We start from the raw sequence: 12306 nt of genomic DNA on the forward strand, positions 1-12306 counted from the left end.
GCTGCAGGAAACTCTACCCCAAACCTTCTCTGGGACCTCACCTGAACTAAATATACCATTGATGCTCAAATACATTCAGCACTTCAGATAGATTTTCTTAATTATTTTCATTGTGCTTTGACACTTTGTTGCCTGTTTGTTTTTGGTTTTTTCTAGCATTCCATACATGCACTTGAAACTGAAATACTTTTTCTCTCCAAATAGAAATGCAGATTTCTTTATCACAGAAGAGTAGAGGCTGGAAGGAACCATATAATTCAACCTCTAGATGCTCAGAGACCCAACCAGACTCTTTTTTAGGTCTGCTCATCACATTATACCAGGACACAGAAAACATTCCAGCCCTGACTGGGCTTTCTGTACTGCAGGTAAACACGTGGTTGGTTTAATCTAGTCAGGTTGGTTTAATCTAGTAATGACAGATATTGTGTCTGTTTCAGAAAATACTCACACAACTGTCTCTACCAACTTTCTGCTTTTAAAGTCAAAGTTTTTAATCTTTGAGATGTATGGAATTACAAATAATCCTCATTACATAGCACAAGAATAAAAAAAAAACAGAATTCAAGTATTTAAAAATATCTTATACACCTACAAAAATATTTTGATCTCTACGTTGATACTGCAAAAATATGAAGCATTTTACTTGTGTGACTATCTATAGATCAACCATTTACGCTTCATATATGTTTCTTTGCTTACAAATGCAGGCATTTTGTTGTTTCCTGACAAGTGAATAATTACCTATGCATTAAAAGTTACTATTCAACTGAAACCACAACCTCTCCCTCCAAAATAGCACAGGCTTAGCAGCTCTCCCTGGCTTGAAGGTTCAAGGAGGATATCACCAGACATGACTGCTGGCACTGTAATCAAACACGCTGCCCTCCCAAGAGCTTGTTCTGCACTGGCAGTGCAAGAGCAGCATCTGTGTCCCACCTACATGAGGGGACATGTGAGACCCTTCAGGATTTGGGGTCCCTGTGGAACCACTGGATCTGCAGGTGACACTCAGGTGTGTGTGTGCAGGGAGTTCTGCATGAACATCCACAGGAAGAGTTAAGGGTACAGGAGGAGGCCAGGAAAAGCTACTTCAATTCCATCAGGCATGTTCAGCTGATCCTCTGGCACTGTGTGTGCACCCAGCCTCCGTTGTGCCTCCCTCTCACAAGCACTGATGGGATAACATCAGGCAACCAACCCTGCTGGACCTGACCTGCTTCCACACCACTTTGTGTGCCAACTCAAGCTGCTTTTCTGGTAAATTGCTGCTTTTTACAGCTGCTCACCTGTGTGAAGCAAGAGCTTAGTGTTCCAGGCAGATTCTCCAAGCAGCGCTCATCCACTGAGCTCAAGGATTTTCTCTCGTGTGCACTGCCCTCTGGAACATTCATTCATTGTAGCAGATCCTCCTGATGTGTTTGATAATGCCCACAAGTTTGACATGCCAGGAGTTCAAAGACTGAGAATGCCCAATGTGAAGGCGTTCAGGAGGGACAGGAGACATCCAGAGAAATGTGCACTGAGGTTTTACACCCACTGCAAGGCAGCTCCTGCAGGAGGACAGAAGCATGTAACAATAAACTGTTTGAAGAGTCTTGCACTCCCGCAAAGAGAGAACTGCTCTTTAGTTTCAGAAAGATGTGCACAAGATAACACTTCACATAAAGAGGATTTAGAGAATGTACTAAAAATTATTTTAAAAAAGGAGGGTTGTAAATTGACCTCATGGAGTCATGGAACAGTGTTGAATTTAGAAGATTAGAGGTTGGGTAGTAGAATACCTCAATTCAAAGCTATCACCTTATGCATACATTTGCCTGCTAAGTTTTTGCAACACCAATAAGAAAAAGATAAAAAACACTGTAGGCAAAAATAGAGGGAATGGGGTCAACACTTTTAATATTAGGGAGAACAGAAAGCATGCCTGAAAAATGCCAAGAATAATCAAAGAGAGATAGTCAAGGATGCATTATTCTTTCATCTTCCACTTAGCAAATATCTGTGAGTACTGAAAATGCATATCCCAGAAATGTTTCATTTTATTTGCATCCAAAGCCATACGATTCAACAATAATCCAAATTCCCTCAGAAGAACAAGAAGACCATGAGTCAGGTCTACAGCCCCTGGGAGCAGGGCACCACAGAAGGGGACCAAAGGCACCAATGTAAGTGAAGCTGACAGCACACATGAGCTCACCATGATGTCATCCCAAAAAGCAGCACCCCTGGGTCCTGCTGCCTTTCACACAGAGTAATGACATCCAGTCAAAATGATCTTGGAGCATCAGAGATGCAGCTGACTGCCACAAAAGCTGTGCAAAGGGTTAACTTGTGGAAAATGCACATGCTGTGAAACTCTTCTTCTTCTATGGAATATTACTTAGGTGTAGAAAAAAAGGCACTGTTTTCCAAAAAGGTACCAGTTTCCAGGTAAGTTCTGAAAGTTTTCCATAATGTTGATTTAATTTTGCACAAGGGGGGAAAAAAAAATCAGATGTATAGCTTGAGATTTCTTAGGCTGAGACAAGTTTCAGAGGTCAGTTGATCAATGCCGATTTTGTTTGCTCAAGACAAGGCCACAAAATTATGAACATTTCTAAAAATGGTGAAAACAGATTATTTTGGCTTCGTTCTGAGGTGTCTACCTGAAGTCTCCAGGATAGCTTTTACACACACAATTCCAATGGCATCTCATTTGTTCAGAAAGCAAGCTTTGATTGCAATTCACCACAATTCTAGTAGACAACAGGCAACTTAATCAAATTACATTTCTATAAATTACTCCTCAGAGTCACAGACTCCCTACAGTGGTGGATAGCTACTATTTGAATCCCTATATTCTGTGAATATTCTGAAAAGTTTGTTAAAAACATTTATTGCACTTGTACTCAGAAACAAACAACAATGTATGATGTCTGTGGCTATTCTGCAAATAAAGTGCACAAGAGAAATCAAATTAATAAAATTTTTAATCAATATTATTCTTCTTTTGCAAATGATGCAACAAAAGAGGCTTTGGTGGTCCAGAAATAATAGCTTTATAATTAAGAATTTTCAAACCTTGGTAAAAAAAAGGAGACTGTCAACATGAGCTGAATAGTGCATTTTAGAGCAATTTCTCCCCACACCAAAAGAACAATTCCTTTTAAGGAAAGAGGATCAATTTTTCAGGTGTGGGTAACTCTTAAAGAAAACAAAGAAAAGTTTTGTTTTCTTTATATTTGGTCAAAAGACCTCTAGAGACCAAAATATACAAGCTCAAACATATCTAACCCAGACAGTGAAAGCCTGAGGTTTGATTACAGTGTATTGCTCTCTCACAGGTTTAAATTAACTGAAGAGGACAAACAAGGAAGAAGAGTTCTTGCCACTGATGGAATGAAGGGTCTTTTCTTTAACACAGTAACAGGAGGTATCACCTTTCCCTGAGAAGGAGTCATTCACTATAAGCACAATGTGTTATTATTGTGATTTTTAATTGAAATGTAAATTCTGGGAACACTCTGACCTGATTTACTCCCAGAAAAAGAGGGCAAAATTCTCGTTTTCAAAGCACTATGTAGTCACTTCACTGTTATCAACCAGTCTTGGTCAATGGTCTGGGCTTCTACCACTCTGCAAAACTGACAGCATTTCACAACACTCAGCCATGGCATCTGTACACAGCACTGTTGATTGTTACAGTGATTTATTTCTTCGACAAAACATTTTTAAGAAATAGTTTTTAAGTAGTTCTGAAATGCCCAGGCTCTGTGGGCAGGATGCTGAATGCACTGACAGCAGCACCAGACTGCAGCAAAGCCTCCCTGGGACTGGGATCTCTCCTGCAAACCTCCTCATTTGCAGGTATTACATGAAATCCAACTTTACAGCTGATATAAACAGTAGAGGAAAAGCCTGAATTATCCTAACTTCTTATCCTTTCCATTTTCAGATGTACAGCAAAAATCATAATATTAACTGTGAACAACAGTCACATTGCAATGTACTCATATCCTGACAGGGATAATCATTAGAGCAAGATCACATAAGAAGTCCAGCAGAAAGCTGAGGTGAAAATGTAATTTGACAAAAAGGAATAAAATAATTCTGGCAGCAGGAAGATCATTTAGAAGGATAATAATAACAATAACAACCAAAAAAGAGAAAGGATTACTGATCTTGAAAATCCATAGGGCAGGAATTAAACACTATAATCAAATTGTTTTTGCAGCCATTTAGCATCTCATTTTCTTGCTGTGCAAGCTGAAGAACCACTTGAGACAGGCCATCTTGGAGAGTAACAAAGTGCACCAATAACTAACACGGGATGAAAAGAATATTGATAGCCTGTGACAAGCGGCTTCCTGAGAAATGTTTCTTAGTCAAATAGCAGCAATCATTAAATATATGAGGGTCAGACAATTTAATCTGCTCTTTTTATATGGATTAGTTTAGCAAAGTAACAGAAGAGACAATTAATGACTCCATAGCTTTTCATGCCCTGACACTAGCCCATCATTTTTAAAACAAATACTTGAAAGATGATTTCCTGCACTACTGAATATGGCCACACTCATTTTAGCAACTATTAACAGCACTGATAAGGACCGAGTTTATTATGAGGCACAATTACACATTCCAGAAAATCATTACAGTAAAAGCACAGACTGTCTTTTAAACAAACAGATAAGTAAATATTTTACTTAAAGATTTAAACTGCTATACTTTCCAAACTGAAACCATAATCCTGGAGAGGCTCCACTTCTCTGTGCCATTACAGATTTTATCATACAATCAGATTTATGTCGAGGGACAGAACACTGGTATCAGTGAGACACATACAATACTTGAATGAAACGTGGTTACTGTTCAAGCGTGAAGAAAATACACATAAAAATTCAGGGCAGGAGGCAAAGAAAAGGAACATTACAGTCTATGGAAAACTCCTGTAGAGTGAAAGAAATAAGTGTAGCCTGGTTGGGAAAAAAGGTATCTCATTCTACAAATTAATAAAGAACCACACAACTAAAAGAAGGCCAGTTTAAATCTTCTATTTAGAAAGTCAGAGCACTGGTCCACAAAGAGTAACTAAAAGAATTTCTAACAGGTAAAGTATAATTTCAAGATGTCAGGGTAAGACTCCAGCTCCTGATGGAAAGTGTTACCAGTCATTGTAAGGCCGGCCATAAAGCTCCTGCAAGAAGCAGTCACCTGTGCAAGGCCACCAGACCCCCATCAGCAGCCACACCATCTGATCCAAGGCTGCATTTCCAACCTGCCCTGATGCACAAAATCTTGCCAGTGTTCCTGGCTTTTCCAGGATCTCCTCAGGTAGCTGCTCCTACAGGACACAGCATTGCACTCACACAGATCTTTCAGCACTTTGCTTTTCTCAGGTGTTTCCCTCTTGGCCCTTTCTGACAGTTGTTTGACAGATGATACAAATTGCCTGACACAGATTTTAAAGTCAGATATTTAAGAAAACGAATTGCAGCTGATGTCTTTGGCATAATGCTTTGTGACACAGATAGTTAGGGAGAGTGACACAGCTGGAAAATAATGTAACTTGAAAGCACTTGTAACAGCTCAGGATTCAAGGTGACTTTGTGCTATAAATCACTACTTTTATAATTGTTTTGAGGTACACTTTCTGGATGAGAGACAAAGCCCAGGAGATTCAACAGGTCTGTTTCCAACTGAATTCTCTGTCGTTTTTATCAAGCCTAGTGAAACTGCAATTCCAAGTCAAAGCATGCTCATCAAAGCTTGTACAGAATCAGATTTCACAATTAGTCTTTCAAGCTTCACTCCTTTAGCATTGGTTGCTGAGTGTATATTTCCACCTCTTTTGTCTTTAAAGATGAAAAAATGTTATTTGAGCTAGAGAGGAAGAGACATCACACACATTTCCACTTCTCTGCATACTCACACAAAGAACTCCTAGCATGCTGACCTAAATAAAATTCCTGATACTTTTTTCCCTGGTTTGGTCAATAGTGCAGTAGGACAAGGGAGGAAAGCGAGTGCATGCCCTTGATGTTATTCAGGTTGGCAGCAACTGACCTGGCGCTGTTATTCTGGAAGCTTTCTGTGCTGGCTCCACGTTGCCCCAAAGACACTGGTCACCCACAGCACAGATGAAAGCACAGGTCCTCCAACTTCAGTTTTCTGGGTGAAACAAAGCAGAAGCAACAAAATACCACCTCCAAAACCTACCACCACCACCAGCCCACACTCACAACAACCCCCAAAAACAAATCACTCTGAAGACTGAGTGTAATACAAAGGAAAATGAGGCCAAAGAACACTCAAGAAATAATCAAGTGGTAATAGTGAACTTGACTTTTTTCTTTTTTTAAAGGCAGTTTTAATTTTATTATTCAAAGTTTTCTACTAGCAGTTAGAAGAGAGACATAGAACATAGCACCAGATTTGTTCTATGATACTTTGGCAACACATTGGTCCACAGACACTGCTGACACCCAGGGAATATCTTTTATTCAGATCAAATTAATCCTAAAAGGTGAACCTTGGAAGAGTATGTAACTCAGTCTAAATTAGTTTTTTTGAGACAACTGATACTTGTGTATTTCATGCATAGAAGGGGGCTGAGGTACAAAACATAGATCCTGATAGTCTTCTGAAGGTTTTAAACTTCTGAACAAGAAGAATTGGAAATTTATTTTTCCAATCCTGCGACACCATTAGCTTAAAATAAGCATAGAGTGCTATCACATACAGGAAGGAGTAACAAAATCTGGCCCTGTGGTGCTGTGCAAGAACTCAGTAAATCTGGCCCTACTTAAGTTTCAGTGGCCACCAACAGTGTGAAGTATTGCTCAGTGGGAGAAAACAAGGCAAATCCAGCCCAGAGTAACCCACCCATTTTAATTAAAAAACAAGAATGGAATTAAGGGCTGCTTTAGGCAGCAATGGTAAAGTTGAATTAACATCAATACGGGAATCTTCCATTTATCATCCCGGAACAATCACATTTGAGCATTTTTATTCTTTCTAAACATGTCCAAATTCAACAGTCTTAAATAAACACGGAGAACAGAAAGTTTCATGTTGGGTGACTCAAATGGCCTGGTTCAGCTCAGTTGCACAAGAAGCTATTCATTGATTTGGGGCAGAGAGACTTCACCCAGAGCTCAGACTGCCTCAAACACCATCCAGTGGTTCGTGGAGTTATTACAGGACAGCCCCTGCTCCTTCTGCATCACTCTCCCTTTGCAGGAGAAGGAGTTACAAGTGTTTCAGAACACTGGACACACAGGAAGGCAGCTCTACCTCAACCAAGGGGGGAAACAGCTGAAATAGAAACCTAAGGATTTTGGGATGTAAAAATAGGTAAGAGAAAAACAAACCCTAAAAACTACCCTAAAAGCTGCCATTTTATAGAGGACTTGCATAAATGACCTTCATCAGCCTGAGCTAATGAATCAGTCTGTTCAATGACAGAATAAAAGTGGCTTCTGTGGCACAACCACGATCACTGCACTGACTGGAGCATGAAATTCATATTTTAAAATTACGTACCATGTAATTCACAGGCTCTTTGCATTTTAGTCCCCCTGTGTCCCTCAGAGAGGAATGTTCAGCACCACTCCATCTGCCTTTGCCAGAGCCCAGCTCTTCCCCATGAACCCGGCCAGGCTCACACACCCCACACACACTGACAGACAAGATTAAGCAGCCCTAACTAAAAGGAAGGAAGGCAACATAGCTGTTCTGTTAAGAAACAGACAAGTTGTTGATTTCTTTCTAGACAATCACTTTTTTGCATCATTTGGAGAAAAGATTCCGAGGAATTACAATGTCATTGACTGTCCTATTGTAATGTAGTCACACAAGAGACACTGTTCTTTGCCTCCCCTCTCTGCCCTTGCAAAGAGCCTTGTTGTGCTATCACACTCCCATAAGACATTTTACAAACATATTACTCAACTGCATTGCTGTATTTTACAGAAAACTGAAAACAAACTGCTTTAAGGCAGCACCCTAAATCCTCTGGTTTTTTGACTCCAGCATAATTTCCAAAACATTCACGCAATTGTCTTTCACATGTTTAACACTGCTTCTACCCCGACACCTCAAAAGATGAACAGACTTCAGTTAGAAGGGCTCTCTGTAGGTCGGGTGCAAACACCTGCTCCACCCAAGGCACACAGAGCATCCTACACAGATCCTTATTTTGGCTCAGTTTCTCAGTTATGTCTGCCTTCAGTGAAGATGTCCTAATTTACGTCTTACTGCACACTTGGTCCTTCTCACAAGTCTCTACAATTCCCTTGGCAGGAAGTTTTGGACATTATTTCAACACATGGAAAACTGAGGCAGAGAATTTAAATGCATCTCTGTTTATCACCATTAAGATCTCAAGCACTTAGGTGAGATACTTGCATCAAAGTATGCATCACTACACCATTATTCCTTACTCATATATTAGGCAGGGTACCGGCCTAATTAATTAACTTAATTTAATATATTAGAAAAAGTTATTTCCAAATTTGGTAGGTGTATTTCCAAACAAAAAACTCAGGTGTTTTCTAATTGTATTTGTATTTCACCATCCTGGTCCTGGCATATTCTGACAGTTGAAAAATAAATAATTTAAATAATTATTAAAAGAAAGGGCAGCATATTATTCTAGATCATTAAATCATCGGAATTGCTGCTCAATAAGAGAAACTAGAACTATAAGAACCCAAGAAACAAACAAGCTCTGTAAAGAGAATTCCTACCTATAGGGCTCTTACCTGCCAGGATCTCACACATTCAGGGCAGCTGCCACTGCACAGGAAGCATGCCAGTGACCCTAATGGGAATGCTGATCTCAACAAAAATGACCTAGTACCCAGTGGAGGCTCAGAAACAGCCAACACAGCTCATGAGATCCAAGGAACCTGACAGAACAACCCCTCACTTATGCAAGTAACAAACAGGGTTATGCCAACACAATTGTCTTGAATTTACTGCTTCACAATTCCCATGCTGGAAAGTCTTCATAGAATAATTTGTATTTTTAAAGGTAGTTATTCTTTTGTTTACATGTATGCATTCACAGGGAAAGGAGAGTTGAATGCAAGTGCTGAGAGGTGTTCTGCAGGGAGCAGAAGGGTTGGATGCAGTACTGAGAGGTGTTCTGCAGGGAGCAGAAGGGTTGGATGCAGTACTGAGAGGTGTTCTGCAGGGAGCAGAAGGGTTGAATGCAGTACTGAGAGATGTTCTGCAGGGAGCAGAAGGGTTGAATGCAGTACTGAGAGATGTTCTGCAGGGAGCAGAAGGGTTGAATGCAGTACTGAGAGATGTTCTGCAGGGAGCAGAAGGGTTGAATGCAGTACTGAGAGATGTTCTGCAGGGAGCAGAAGGGTTGAATGCAGTGCTGAGAGGTGTTCTGCAGGGAGCAGAAGGGTTGGATGCAGTGCTGAGAGGTGTTCTGCAGGGAGCAGAAGGGTTGGATGCAGTGCTGAGAGGTGTTCTGCAGGGAGCAGAAGGGTTGGATGCAGTACTGAGAGGTGTTCTGCAGGGAGCAGAAGGGTTGGATGCAGTGCTGAGAGGTGTTCTGCAGGGAGCAGTTGTGCTGCCAGCAGAGAGCTGAGGGGCTCCTCTGTGTGGGCAGAGAGGGGCAGAGGAGAGGATCCCCACACCTGGGGGCAGTGTCTGGGCACCCTGCACAGTGCCAGAGGTGCCAGTATTCCTCACATCCCACCTGCCCCAGCCACGGGGCCATGGCAAAGGAGAGGCTGCCAAGCTGCCCAAAAGGTAACAGCAGGAAACAGGCTTTGTTTGAGGTGACAGCTTCACCTTGGCAAAAAGAGAGAAAAAGAAGCACAAGTAATTAAAAAAATAGAGAGTTATATCCTTCACTTTTACATCAACAATACTTGACAACTTCTCCGTTCCCCAAGCCTCAGAAGGGGTAAGAGTAGCAGATAACACCATCGGGTTATTCACATCTCAAATTGCAACAGGGTAATCAGTTACACCATCAACAACAATAAACTAGTCAGCTGCACTGGAGTTAAATATTCCATTGGAGCAAATACATACATCTAACAGCTGGTAAGTGCTAGCAGCTTCAGGAGGAAATCATTGCATTGTTTGTTTACATTTTAGCTGATTTCTCAGCCTTCAGCGATATGATTTCTTAAATGGGAAGATAAGAGATTATACAAAAGTTGCTTGGTTTCAAATTACCATTATTCTACATGAATGTGATGCTGGAGTGTAGTTTCCTCTGCTGCTATAAGTTATCTATAAGCATTTAGGCACTATTCCACTTTACCCACCCACCTCCATGGTTCCGAAATCTACTGGGTGTGTTTCAGGTTAGGAGAATGAAAAAACTGCTCAGTATGGTTGAAAACACGAGTGTAAATGGGTGATTCTCCATTGGTACAAATACTTAATGTAATTCAATAGGATTAAATGTGCTTCATAGGTTACTGCAAGAGCAGGTCATAGGAAACATATTTAAATAGTGCAACAAAACCTGCATGAGATGAGCAAGAGACATTTGACATTTGTCAAGTCTCTCAGCAGTCCAAACGAGTACAGTTCATTGGTGATACCCTATAAACAGTTCCATATTCCAGATTTCACACCAGCATTTATGTACTGGTGACCTACACTGCAAAGCAGCCTAGCAAGAGTAAGGAATCCACCACCAGGACTTGGGTATTTCACTGAGCTCCAGAAAGGAGTCTGACTAATTTCATAATTGTAACAAGGAATCAGGTCTTGCAGCCACTGAGACATGAGTCTTGTCTCTCTTACATCTGGTTTAAACCAGTACAAATAAGAGGGGAATCAGGGTGTGGATTCCCTTCTTATTTCTGTAGCAAGTCACTTCTGAATTTAAGCAAACTGCTTAACTAATCCTTACTAGCAAAGTCCTTTACTTTACTGAGGAGCTAAAATGATATTTATCTGCTTTAAAGGAACTAGTGTTGTCCAATACTTACATGTATAGAATATTTTGAGTGTCCCAAATAAATGGTGCTATTGAAATAAAAAGCAACATCATCCCCTTTTGCCTTGAGCAGCAAGCCAATGTGGGGAACTCTCCATTAGGAGAAATTGATGATAAGGTCAGCTCCTTCTCTGGCACCAACAAAATGCTGTTTCCCTGAACACAGGCAAAATTAGACAGCAGGAGATGGTTTCTTTCCTCTTAATTCTAAGCTTTCTTTTCTCAGCATTCAACTTAAAACACTTTGATACTTTTCTCAAGTAAAGCTTACTAGTGTTCATGTGGTTCTGACTGATGTTTTTTAACTTCTTTCCCTTTCTCCTTACGAGCTGTTTTTCCTGCACCATTCCCCCAAACACTGGTGCTGAAGGCTCTCAGTGGGCAGGGCCGGGGATGCCCCAGGTGTGTCTCTGTTTTGGGGGTGTCACTGAGGGTGGATGCCCTGGGGGGGCTCCCGGTGTTTCAGGAACCAGCTCACAAAGGCCCTTGATGACTGCTCCTAAAGCCAGAAACAGGCACTGACAAAGGCCCAGTTCAGCCTCATCAGCAGCACCATCTATTGCTAGTGTTAGCTACACAAAGGCAAACTTTTCCTGGATATTCTTAACTGAGTCTTTAATTCCCTTTTTTCCTCCTTTGTGTGCTCTGAGTCCTGCACTGATGTTCACAGAAGTTCTCATGCTGATTACATCCAGTGTGGTAAAGCCAGCTGAAAATATTCTTCTGTACATGTTCAACTGCTGCAGCATTTTGGGCATGGTTGTAAGTTAATCACAGCAGAGGTGACACCAGTATCTCTCCTACTGCAATTATAATAGTGTAAATGTGCTTTGTCCAGGATGGCTTTACACTCCACAGGCTGTCTTCCTACTGGAAAAATACTTCTTTGCTTACCTGCCCATGTACAGTTAAAGAAATAAAAATATGATATATTGGTATCAGCAGCAGCTCAGGTATTTCTAATGATACATTCTGTTTTACTGAACTAAATTATTTCCCTTCCCACCCAGGACATTAAAAAATATTTTTAACAAGTAGACTTCTGCTTTTGCAGCTCAAATGAAACATATTTAAACAGTACCTGCAAGAGATTAGCAAACATTTGGCAAAGTTCTCAACGCTCACAATGAGTGCAGCCTATTAGTGCTACCTTTAAAATGGTTTTATTTTATTTCACAATGAAACCTATTACAAACCCTAACTCAGGAGGAAGAAAAAAAAATCAAAGTAATTTGTAATTTGTTTCAGGGGGAATTTTGCCCCCCTGCAAGAACAATCAACACAAGCAGATTCCTAATAAGACTGTGATATTATGTGGCATTGTTGTTGGACAGGTTTTCTAG

General features: G+C 40.7%; 1 long non-coding RNA gene across 2 annotated transcripts in view; it reads right to left on the reverse strand.

Moving 5' to 3' along the window:
- LOC134424196 (uncharacterized) overlaps window positions 1-12306 on the reverse strand; it is a 208895-nt gene that overhangs the window by 187048 nt on the left and 9541 nt on the right. The window contains exons 3-4 of one of the 2 annotated variants that reach the window (XR_010029359.1): window positions 6049-6153; window positions 1290-1553 (exon numbers count right to left, since the gene is read on the reverse strand). The exons of the other annotated variant lie outside the window; for it this stretch is intronic. This is a non-coding gene — a long non-coding RNA (uncharacterized LOC134424196). The remainder of the gene's footprint in view (window positions 1-1289; window positions 1554-6048; window positions 6154-12306) is intronic. 2 annotated transcript variants of the gene reach the window in all.

This window comes from Melospiza melodia, chromosome 13 (assembly GCF_035770615.1).
Source record: "Melospiza melodia melodia isolate bMelMel2 chromosome 13, bMelMel2.pri, whole genome shotgun sequence".
Lineage (NCBI taxonomy): Eukaryota > Metazoa > Chordata > Aves > Passeriformes > Passerellidae > Melospiza > Melospiza melodia.